This window comes from Macrosteles quadrilineatus, unplaced genomic scaffold (genome assembly GCF_028750875.1).
Source record: "Macrosteles quadrilineatus isolate MER2022 unplaced genomic scaffold, UCM_ALF_1.0 Scaffold_3__2_contigs__length_128488019, whole genome shotgun sequence".
NCBI classification, from domain to species: Eukaryota; Metazoa; Arthropoda; class Insecta; order Hemiptera; family Cicadellidae; genus Macrosteles; species Macrosteles quadrilineatus.
Genome location: NW_026542596.1, coordinates 27,426,983 through 27,440,040, shown reverse-complemented (window position 1 = coordinate 27,440,040; position 13,058 = coordinate 27,426,983).

Below are 13,058 nucleotides of genomic sequence, written 5' to 3'. Positions count from 1 at the left end.
CAGGAGTGGAACTGGTTGACCTCTCACTCTTAGTAATATCTGTATATAGAGCCCCTAGTGGGAATATTGAAACTTTCTTTTCAAATTTGGACCGATGCTTAATGTGGCTGACTTTGTTCAAAACTCCAATAATACTGGGTGGTGATTTTAATATCTATCTAAATCAAGATGAAATAAGAACGCATAGACTCGATTTTCTGCTAAAAAGTCATGGACTATTTGTGACAAATCGATCTCCTACACGTGGCCCTGTACCGCTTGGATACTTTTGCAACTTCGCTTGACACCAGGACCTGAATGACTTCTGTCGCTGACTCGATAGTGGCTGATCACTGCCCGGTAATCCTGGATGTTCCCACTCAATGGGTGAGTAACTCTGATTTTTTACCCTGGTTTACTAAGTACAGCAAAATTATAAGACCTGTTTGTGAAGATAAGTTTGGTTATCTTAGGCTATCTCTATTAAGTAAAGACTGGAATGCGGAAATTCAGACCAATGACCCAATGACAGCTTTTGACTCCTTTTTTAGTATTTTTATGGACTGTTTTGACCAGGTCTTTCCTCAAAAAATAGTGCCTAGACGTAAGCCTAAGCTTAAGCCTAAACCTTCACCAACTACTAAGAGTAAGCTAATATGTGGTAAGTCATGGTACACACCTGACCTAGATCAACTGAGGAAACTCGTATTGGCTTTTAACGATAGACATAAGCATGCTGTTGAGGTAATAGATAAAAATAGGTACTTAAGCTTGTACATTAGAAGTAAGAGGTTGTATAGAGTAAAGGTGGACGAGGCAAAGAAACTTGCAAACATGACTGAGATTGAAGCTGCGAAAAATCCGTGCAAGGCGGCATGGAATTTGGTAAATCGTGTTTCTAAGCCAACCCCAACTCTTAAATGCCCCGCAAATCCTGATGAATTCAATGAACATATTCTGGGGGAAATTGACAAAATTGTTGACTCAGTAAACCCTGACAGTGATGTAAATACTGCAACTAAAATACCGGACAAGCCTATTATAAACTCTCTAGATAACTGGGCTTATGTAACGCCTCAAAATGTCATTAAAATAATCAAACAATTCAAGAACACAACTAGTCAGGATATTTATGGCTTAAACATCATTGTACTGAAACATGTTGCGGACATTATTGCTGATCCCCTAGCAAAAGTACTTAATCTTTGTATGTCCCATGGGGTTTTCCCTGATGCCTTAAAAGTTTCTAAAACAGTACCCATTTTTAAAAAGGGCAACCCTGAAGATGTAGGAAGCTATCGACCGATTTCCATAGTGCCTATGTTTGCAAAGATTTATGAGACTATAATGAAAACACAGCTTGTTCAACACTTTGAAACAAATGGTCTGTTTAGTGACTCACAGTATGGTTTTAGGAGCGGTAGAACCACAACTACTGCAGTTCTTAAACTTGTCACTAAGGTAGTCAATGCTTTCGAAGAGGGGAATTCAGTTGCACTCACCCTAGCTGACTTAAGCAAAGCTTTTGATTGCGCCTCCCACATTCAACTGCTAGAAAAGTTACATCTATACCGGTATGGCATTGGGGGGCCAGCACTGCTTGCCTTTAAATCCTACCTCCTAAATCGAAAACAGATCATGGCAGTAAAAGGGGCAAATTCACAACCATTGCCGGTTAAACATGGCGTGCCCCAGGGATCTGTGTGTTGGGCCCTGTGCTATTCTTGGTGATGGTGAACGACCTCGGGCAGTTAGGCAACGTCTTGCTTTTTGCGGACGACACGACTATCTTTGCAGATGCAAGCACTCCTGAGGAAGCCAGGGTCAAGGCTGTACAGTCCTTCGAGAAAACCAAGACGTGGTTCAAAGCAAATAAGCTTTGCCTAAATGAAAGCAAAACGCAACACATGACCTGCAGTCTAGCTCGGAATCCCATCCCTGATAACCTGCCTGAAGTAAAATTATTAGGCTTCATAATCGACCCCAAACTCACCTGGGAAAAACATACCATGAAAGTATGCACCAAGCTATCGAGGACATTGCATCTCTTTAGGAAGCTCAAACCTATGCTGACAAAGCAATACCTACTGACTGTCTACTTTGCTTTGTTCCACAGCCATCTCAGCTATGGGTTGGAGGTTTGGGGCCATGCAGCTGGATGTAAGGATATACTTTTGTTACAAAAGAAGGTAGTCAGACTTATTTCGTCCGCTGACTACCACGAACATTGCAGACCTCTTTTTAGTAAACTCAATATCCTTACAGTATACAGCCAGTACATTCTAATCACCCTAAACAACGTAAGGACCAACATCTCTAGTCTTGCATTGAGAGAAGACCAACATGATCACAATACAAGGTCAAAATCCAACCTTGATATCCCTTTCTGCAGACTAAACAAAAAAAAGGACAGCTTTCCTATGTTGGCAATTAGGATGTACAACCGACTGCCACTGTACTTTAAAAACCTTGAGGCCTCAGTTTTCAAAAACGAACTGAGGGAGTGGCTAATGGCAAGGCCCTTGTACTCCATAGATGAGTTTTATAAATTTGCGTCTAACCTGCCGCCAAACTTGTAAATATGTATATAAATATTATTATTATTTTTATTTTGACTCAGTCTATCCAGCAAGAGCTGGTCAACGACGTCGAGGGAGTAAGTAAGTAAGTAAGTAAGTAAGGATAGCGAGATACTGTGTAGTGAAGCCGTGCCGCAGTGTTCCCCAGACACTAGACACCACCTCAGGTCTACCAGGGCGGAGATGTGGCTGCTACAGGTCATGTTCAACTCCATCAGGTCATGCACACTCTCTCCCGGCAGGAACAACTACATACACACACACACACACACATCATTATACCTAGTTTAGGGTTATATGTTGAGGTACCTGATCGAAGCATAGAACAGGACAATGGCTCGGTCGACACTTCAAATAAACGCTTCAATAAATAGTAAATACACCATTTAAAGTGAAAATGCAGTGAATAATTTTAATATTTAACTAATTCATTTTCTTGGAGAAAAAAAGTACAGTAACTATACTCAGAGTTATCCTTAGACAATTTAGTTGTGTGTTTGTTCCATTTAAGTCAGCCAACTTTAAGGGTTAAAAATAACTGCATAATGTAGTATCAACACTTGATGTCCCAATTCCAACACTAGATGGTTGATTAACATGGGCAGACACACAATCATTTTTTTGCTCTGCGATAATTAGCTTTTATCCAAGATAAAAAATAACACTTTAAAACCTAAGCCCGAGTATAGCCCGGGAAATTAGTTTGTTGAATCTCGTCTACAAGCGCTAGTGTGCTTATAGCGGCACGTTGTATAAGCCGTGTTTACAAGAGGTGGGCAGGTAATAATTTTAATACTTTTCACTGAAATAGCGGCCATACGAAGGTAGGTATTTTAAGCCAAGGTATGAATGGAGATTAGTGTAGGATGAGTGGCGCGATCTTGTAGTCTTGAATGAAATGAAATTAAATGAAAAAATATCTTTATTCATATGGTATACAGTCGCATACATTGAATGGCGTCACTAGGCTTAAAACTAAATCAAACTAAAATTACAATTCATCGAAACCATAAAGTGTTTTATCAGTCAACAAATGTTTCAGTTTATTTTAAAATCTGGAAATATTATCAATATTCCTCACCTCAGCTGGGAGTTTGTCCAAAAACCTTTTCCCTGCACAGGTGGTTTTTTTGTTAAAGAGCTCCAAATTATGGACACTGACAGCAATTTAATTTCTGTTCCGGGTAAAATAATTATGACTATCACCAAGTTTTGGGACCAAATTAGCATTAGAAAGTTTTTTTGTGTGTAAAATTGTATGAAAAACATAAATACTATACACAGTCATTATTCCCAATTTTGAAAAATATTGACGAGCTGACTTATCCCATTCTAAATTTAACATAATTCTGATTGCACTTTTTTGAAGAGTAATAATTCTGTCCAGGTTTTGCTTAGAGGTACAGCCATAAATACTTAAGCCAAAAGATATTGATGATTCGATAAAAGCAAAATAAAGAATCTTTAATGTTTCTATTAAGCAAAATTTTGACATTCTATTAATAGCATGGATACCAGAAGTAATTTTGTTGACTACCTGGTCAACATGCTTATTCTATGTAAGATTTTTGTCAACAATTAATCCTAAAAACCTTGTTGTGGGGATTTCTTCCAATTTATTATTTTGAAATTGAATTACAGGCTTTGTTTTCTTTTTTCTGTTGTAAAAACCATAAAATTACTTTTGCTTAAATTTAACAAGAGCTGATGAGAATTTAAAAAAGTATTTAGTATATTTAAAGTATCAGAACAATGATTTTCTAAATTTGATAAAGATGAATTGCTGATTTTAAAAGTGACATCATCAGCATACAGGCAGATATTACTACTGTGTAAACTAGTTGAAAATGGAATTGACAGATCCCTAATATAAATGAGAAATAAGATCCTTGGGGTACCCCATGGTGAATCTCTGTAAGAGGAGAAGATCTTGAGATTACCCTCTGTTATTTGTCAAATTTTTAATTTCAACGTATTGATATCTATTAGACATGTATGATCTAAACCATTCAAACGAATTGCCATCAATGCCCAGACTTCTGATTTTATCTAAAAGAATTGTATGTGACACACTGTCAAAAGCCTTACTTAAGTCTAAAAATATGCCAACTGTTGTTTCACCTTTGTCAAGAGAGTGTATTACTGATTCTATAAAATCTATTGCTGCAGTTGTAACTGATCTTCCTGATCTGAAGCCATGCTGATTAGTATCATGTAAAGAATACGTTTCCAGATAATTCGTCAGTTGTATGTAAACTGCTTTCTCATATATTTTTGAAATGGTAGGTAATAGCGAAAGAGGACGGTAATTGGTTATTTTTTTAGAATCATTGTTTTTATAAAGAGGAATAACTTTAGCAATTTTTAATTTAGAAGGAAATAATCCACTAACAAAAGATGAGTTAATTAAATGCACAAGAGGTTTCACTAACTGATAGCAAGCATGCTTTAATATTGTCATGGGTATCTCATCAAAACCAGTTGAAAGTTTGTTATCAAAAACATGTCTTCCAAATTGTTTGGAAAAAATGGTGAAATTTAATGTTTTTAAAGTCAAAAATGGAGAAAAACTTATTTTTACCCCATAAAACCTCCCATAGACGCCCTTTCCCATAGTTCGATCATGCTGGTTCGCAAATTCGTTTGAATAAACGTAGGTTTACACGTTTGTATAGGATTTTGTCAAAATCGGATAATCATTGCTTGCGTTATTGTTATATATATATATCAATTTGAACGGAGGGTGTTTTTGGAATCTCGGTACCTCAGAACAAATAAAATTGTTGTTGAAGGAAATCGTCCAGGGTCTAGGTCTTACCATGAGACCTAATATAATAATAAATAGCTAAATAGGTAATAAATAGCTAAATAGGTAATAAATAGCTTATTATTATTGTTTATGTGAAATTCGCTAAATGCACTGCTCACTAAAATTACCCAAAACTATATCTTTGAGCTGTTTTATGTTACAATCAAGCATTATTGTTTGCATAATGTGACAAAATGGTTAAATGTGCAGACCCGTTTAAATCTTCAACATGATCTATGTTTTGACTTCATAATTTTCAAACAGTAGCAACATCACAGAGTCCTTAACAGTGCTGTTTAGCCCAGTCAATAAAGGGATTGTGTCGGAAGTAATTAGTGAAAGGCTGATTTTTTGCCCATCGACTATTACCATTTAGACAAGTGTTCAGCCAAAAGTCCCCGCTCCCACCCCTCTTGCTTCCCCCCCTGTGCCCCCCTAAACATATAAAGTGTAAGGGTTTCGTAAATCACGTTTTTCTCGATTGTTAAACGACATATTGAATTGTAATTAGTTTCATTGTCTTTGTTATAAAATTTCCTACAATCCTGTTCCGTTAACTTTCGTCGTAGCTGTTACCGTTTGTTAGTTATTTGTATACAAATGTAAAGATTTATATATTTTTGAACATATAATTTTATTTTTTCGCCTTAACCTTTTTCGCTGACGTTTTATGAAAATATGTTTAAAACAAAAGTTGTAGCTGCTTTCATTAGCTTTAAAATGATGTATAATAGTACTTACTTTTATGAAAATCTTGCGAGATTTAGATGGTGTAATGCAGTATGCATACTCAATGAGTGAGCTAAGTGGGGCTGGCGCGGCGTTGCAATACTATCATTGTTGTAATATGGAGAGTGTTTTTTTTCCTTAAGGTACATTATTGCATTATCTCCATACCCCACCGCAGCAAACCTGCGACTATGGAAATTTTCATTAACCTGGCTCGATATTTACTAAAACATTCCCTTAAAATCGTCAGAATTATTTCTTGATCAGATTTTTTTAATGGACAATTAGGTTTGCTGCTACAGCCAAGGTATTGAACAGTGTTCTTTTATTGAAATGTTGATAGCTTTTTATAAAATAAATACATTTTGATTAAAATATTTCTATGAACAAGCAAACTACAACAGTTATCTATATAAATAAAATTACAGTTTTGTCTGTACATTGCTTAGAATCATGCAGTTTTTGGTTATTTTTACGTTTCATAGCCTAAGAAAGCCGAAACGAGTCTTATCTCAATTTCTGTCTGTATGTCTGTTTGTCTGTTAGTCTGTTTGTCTGTCCATTCTGTGGTTGCGTCTGTAACGCCAAAATGTCATTTTACGCGGCCTACTCCTAGAAAACTAGAGTACCGATCAAGGTTCTAATCATTTGTCTGTATTTACTGGATTGGTGAGAGTGTCTTTGGCTATAAAAACCTGGCCACTTCTAGCTGTCACTGATATGTTTACAGTAAAAGTTGTTTACAAATACCGCAACCATTTCCGATCAAGTTTTGTTAGCACATCCAAACCAAGTGAGATTAAAAACGTTGTGCCTTACAAAAAAGGTTTCCACTCATTGACGGCGCTTCAAGGACAGTTGTGTAAAGTGCAAAGTAAAAAATCACAACTGCAGTGGGTGACTGGGTGATCGTGGATGTTAAACTCGCTTTTCCAATGTGTCACTTTTGGTTTTTACTACTTACATTTCGACAACGATATCGGTACTTTTCCTACTTAGGAAGTAAAACTACAAACGTCCAAAACCCCAGATTTGTGCGTTTTTTGTCACATTTCCTCCGAATGTTTGCTAGATATATGTACCAATTATCGTTTAGAGAGAGATTACGTAATCTTTTACATAAGAAACCTTTGTTTGGATAAAGGTGGTTTCTTCAAACTGTCATTAATATGTTAACATTGAAAGTTGCTTACAAATAATCCTATACTCTAATACGAGCAAAGTTTGCTTGTATGTATGTATGTATGTATGTATGTATGTATGTATGCTTGCACCAAGATCTCGAAAACGGCTCCGACGATTTTCTTCAAATGTTGTATATAGTTTATTTCTGGCCTAAAAACGAGTTAACTGCAATTAGAACTGCCAACAAAAATCTAATTACGTAGAAAAATGAAACTGAAAATCACATTTTTTTAACATTAGTCTTATGGGTTGCTAGATAAAAACAATTCTTACAACAATTCTTATGGGTTGGCTGAATTAAATAACAAGGAAAAAATAAACAAAAGACTTGTAATTTGTCTATCCACAGTATACTAGCAAAACAAAATACAGTACAAAAGGAAAAACATCAGTTGTTACTCTTGAGCAAAGATTATACTGAAGATTACTCGATTCTATAGTCAAGGGTAGCAGTGTGGAGTGTGGGATCTGTTTATGACGATTAGATTACGGTATCTGCAATCCTTAAATGCTATGGAAAGGGAGCAAAACAGGTCCACGACATAGGAAGTGGTGAAGGAAGTAGTAAATGTGAGCAGTCCGGAGTGTGGGAAATGTTAATGACGATTAGATTAAGGTATCTACAATCCTAAAATGCTATGGGAATGGAGGGAATCAGGTCCGCGACGTGGGAAGTGGTGAAGGAAGTAGTAAAGGCGAGCAGTCTGGAGTGTGGAAACTGTTTATGACGATTAGATTAAGGAATCTGCAATCCTAAAATCCTATGGGAAGGGATGGAAAGAGGTCCGCGACGTAGGAAGTGGTGAAGGAAGTAGTAAAGGCGAGCAGTCTAGAGTGTGAAAACTGTTTATGACAATTAGATTAAGGAATCTACAATCCTAAAATGCTATGGGAATGGAGGGAAACAGGTTCACGACGTAGGAAGTGGTGAAGGAAGTAGTAAAGGTGAGCAGTCCGGAGTGTGGGAACTGTTAATAACGATTAGATAAAGTTATCTACAATCCTAAAATGCTATGGGAAGGGAGGGAATCGGGTCCGCGACGTAGGAAGTGGTGAAGGAAGTAGTAAAGGCGAGCAGTCCGGAGTGTGGGAACTGTTTATGACGATTAGATTAAGGAATCTACAATCCTAAAATCCTATGGGAAGGGATGGAAAGAGGTCTGCGACATAGGAAGTGGTGAAGGAAGTAGTAAAGGTGAGCAGTCCGGAGTGTGGGAAATGTTTATGACAATTAGATTAAGGTATCTACAATCCTAAAATGCTATGGAAATGGAGAGAAACAGGTCTGCGACGCAGGAAGAGGTAAAGGAAGTAGTAAAGCCAAGCAGCCCGGAGTGTTGGAACTGTTAATGACGATTAGATTAGGGTATCTGCAATCCTAAAATGTCATTTGAAGGGAGAGAAACAGGTCTGCGACGTAGGAAATGGTGAAGGAAGTAGTAAAGGTGAGCAGTCTGGAGTCTGGGAACTGTTTATGGGAATTACATTAAGGTATCTACAATCCTAAAATACTACGAGAAGGGAGGAAATCATTTCCATGACGTAGGAAATGGTGTAGGAAGTAGTAATGCTAGCAGTGCAGAGTGTGGGAACTGTCTGTGGCATTTATGTATCTTCAATTCTGAAATGGTATAGGGATGGAGGGCAAACAGGTCCACGACGTAGGGAGTGGTGAAGTAAGTAAGTAGTGAAGGTGAGCAGTGTGGAGATTGGGAGTGGATTAATGTATTTGCAATACTTTTCAGAGTAAACTAATAATTTTCCCCGAGCAAAGCTCGGTCCCCAGGTACTGCTATTAATGGGAAATAACTTTGATTCTCGAAAACTTAAAATACATTTAAAACCAATGGAGATTAATAACTTCGGTACTGCACCACATCAAGTGAAAGTTTTTTTTTAGCAAACTATAGTGAGTTTTAAAGCTTTACGTTGTTAACGTTACATGTTACATGTTTTGTGGCCTGTGTATTTATTTATTTATATATTTGCCAACGGATTAACACCTATATAAAACAGTTTGATTAGAAGGGCAGTTTGAATTGGTTGTAAGTACTATAGTTCTTTTCTTAAATGTAAACGTTGGTTTATGGTACTGCTACTTTTCCTTAGAACCGGTGGTAGCAGTAAGAATCATTTTTATGTAGAAACACATCACTATTTACAACTATAGTTATCGTTAGTGCTGCACCTTATTTCTTATTAAATTTAATTGATGTCCTACTGTATAATTTTTGCGTTTTCTGTCTGGACTCCAAAATGTTAGTTTATGCTATGAAATGATAAAACATTATTAAAAGATTTTTTAGCAAACCATCATGAATTTTTTAAAACTTGGCGTTGTTAACGAATACATTTTTTGTGGACTGTGTATTTATTTACTTATTTATATATTTGCCAACGGATTTACACAAATTTTACAGTTTGATTAGGCCTAAAAACGATTATCATAACATTTGATGACACTATCAAAACTTTCAAATAATTATTTTGTTTGTAATTTGCTTTGGTTAAAGCGTAGCAAATCCCCTAATTCAATTCTGCTATTGTGTGTGACAAATTTTACAGTTTGATTAGGCCTAAAAACGATTATCATAACATTTGATGACACTATCAAAACTTTCAAATAATTATTTTGTTTGTAATTTGCTTTGGTTAAAGCGTAGCAAATCCCTTAATTCAATTCTGCTATTGTGTGTGTATGTCTGTTGGTAACGCATTAATGTCCTTATTTCTCAGTGTTTCTTGGAAAAGACACGAGCACCTTTGTTAATGAAAATTTCAACCCGAATAAAGTGTGCAGTAGGTTGAGGTAGTTTTTTAACTACTTTTAACCAGTGGGAAAAGTAACTTTCAATTACAGGCCTACCTTAGGGCTATGCCTCATAGATCTATAAAGCAATTCCTTTTATCATTAGACATAAAATATGGACTAACACGATCGGGTGACATTTAATTGCGAAGCATTCGTTTTGGCTTTGAAACTGTCAGATATTGTATTTGCGAAGGTTTATATGTATTCCTATACAGTAATAGTTTTGCCAGCATATCTGGAAAAATGCACACTAAATATGCAAACCAACTCCTGTTCTGAATATAAGGTTTCAACTTACTACAAGATTCCCGTACGTAGAACGGGCAAACAGCTAGTTTAAAGAATAAAATGGGAATTTTAAATTTTAATTTTTATGAATTATCTCCATAACCGTTATGCGTACAACGTTGCTCCAATATACAAAATAATTTATTTTTTTAAGCTCTACAAAATGGTTTGGAAAGAAATTGTAATATTTTGTGGTTTTAGGGGGGAAATGGGAATAACCAACTTTTACCCCATAAAAACTCCCATAAACCCCTATTCCCATAGTCCAATCATGCTGGTTCGCAAACTCGTTCGAATAAACGTAAATTGTTACGTTTGTATCCAATTTCATAAAAATCGGATCATTTTTGCTTGAGTTATCACGCTAACAGACTCATATATATATACTGTATATGATTTTAAATTTTACATTTTATTTATGAATTTGAATGGCGGAGGGTGTTTTCGGCTTCTGAGGGCCTGAAAATGAAAAAGTCCCGGGTATAGGTCTTACCATGAGACCTACGGTAATAGCTTATTCCCTATATAAGGGATTTGCTAAAAATACAACCGAAACAAAACCCATGTACAGTTAATAAAATTTATTTCTATCCTTTGTATTTAAAAAGCATGAAATAAATTGTATATGTACGTAACAATTGTATTGGATGTTATTTTTGAACAAAATAATTGCATTATCATGATTTGAAGCAAAGAATTACTCATACATCGAATTGCAATTTTTCCCTTACAACTTCTTTCCCCCCTGATCTTATATTTTCAACACTAGGGTAAGACGAGTCATCATACACTCGGTTTTTAATTTCTTGTCTTATCAAAGCCGCAGCTGTAGAAACGATTCTCTTAATCTTATCACCGTTATGCCTTTTATTTCAAGATTACCAAGTTTCAGAGAAAATCTTGTCCACCCTATCTCTTAAACAAACTATGGAGGATTTATTTTTATGTTCGTAGTCTAATAAGAAGTCGTTCACTAAGTGATTAAAAAATAATGTTTTGAAGTACTTCGTTTCATAATCCTGGTACATATATATTTCACCTGGCCTGATATATTTGTCATCAATTGCAAAAGGTTAGGAATACTATGCTGGCAATCATCATTTTCCTCAATGAAATCGCAAACTTTTATGAATGATTTTTTAATAAATCGTGAACTGGTCTACCACGACCTGCACACGTATTAGGTGATTGAATGGGTTGTTTCAAAAACCTAGCATAACAAGGTAAAAAAAACCTTCTAGCCTGGACCTTACCTAATCACCCCAATCAGTTTTCCTATTTTTCAATACATTTACTTATAGTTTGTTTAGTCGTTGAATTACAGTATGAAGTAAATCGACTGCTTTCCTATTGTTTATTGGTGTCTTAAAATTTAAAAAAAATCTAGAAAAATACAATAATGGGTAGAAACATCGTGCGCGAGTGCGGTAACGGATCAGCTATGGAGCGCCTCATAAGAATAGTGCACACACCATGCATTCACGGTTGATATATGGCGTTACATAACCATAAATTACACGTTTCAATGTATCATTTTAAAGCTGATAGCAGCTAAAATTTTGTTTGAAAAATACTTTAATAAAAAATAACGGTGTTAAAAGTTTTGAAAAAAAAATAAAATTACAAGTACAAAATCATTTACCTTTACATTATTCTACGGATAACAAACAAACGGTAACAGTTACGACGAGATTTAACTGGACATGATTGTAGGAAATGTTATTACAAAGGGAATAAAACAATTGCAATTCGATGTATGTTACATTTTTAACTTCCAGATCTTTGTTCAAAGATAGCATCCTTTAAAAATACTACATACCTAAACAATTACTACATGCTTTTTAAATAATAAACTAAATATTTTTTTTATGAATTTAAAAAAATGATCTTGAAATGTTATTAACTTTACATGGGGGTTTCGATTTTTTTTTGGATAATACTATAGTGTATCTTAAGTAAAAAAAACATTTCTCCACGTTACAACAATGATAGTATTTCGCGCCAGCCCCACCTAGACCAAACTCACTGATTACACGCACACACATACTGCACTACACCGGCTGAATCTCGCAGGATTTTCATTAAAGTACTATTATACATAATTTCAAAGCTAATGAAAGCAGCTACAACTTTTGTTCTAAACGTATTTTCATAAAAAGTCAGCGAAAAAAGTTCAGGCGACAAACATAAAATGATATGTTCAAAAATATATAAATCTTTACACTTTTATGCAAATAACGAACAAACGGTAACAGCTACAACGAAAGTTAACTGAGCAGGATTGTAGGAAATTTTATAACAAAGACAATAAAACTAATAACAATTCAATATGTCGTTTAACAATATAAAAAATCGTGATTTACGAAACCCTTATACTTTATATGTTTAGGGGGGCACAGGGGGGGGGAAGCAAGGGGGATAGAGGCGGGGACTTTTGGCTAAACTCTTGTCTAAATGGTAGTAGTCGATGGGCAAAAAATCAGCTTTTTACTAATTCCCCCCTCTTTAAAAACACAGGTTGACTGGACTAACTATACTCGCGGATCCACGCCGCGAGCGCTCTTGCGCCCGGCGCCGCCTCCCGTTTTCGGACTGATTCTGTCGACTGGCTGCAATTAAAATACGTAAAACCCATATCATTTTAAAGATTGAGAAATACGCCAACTTTTTATATAAA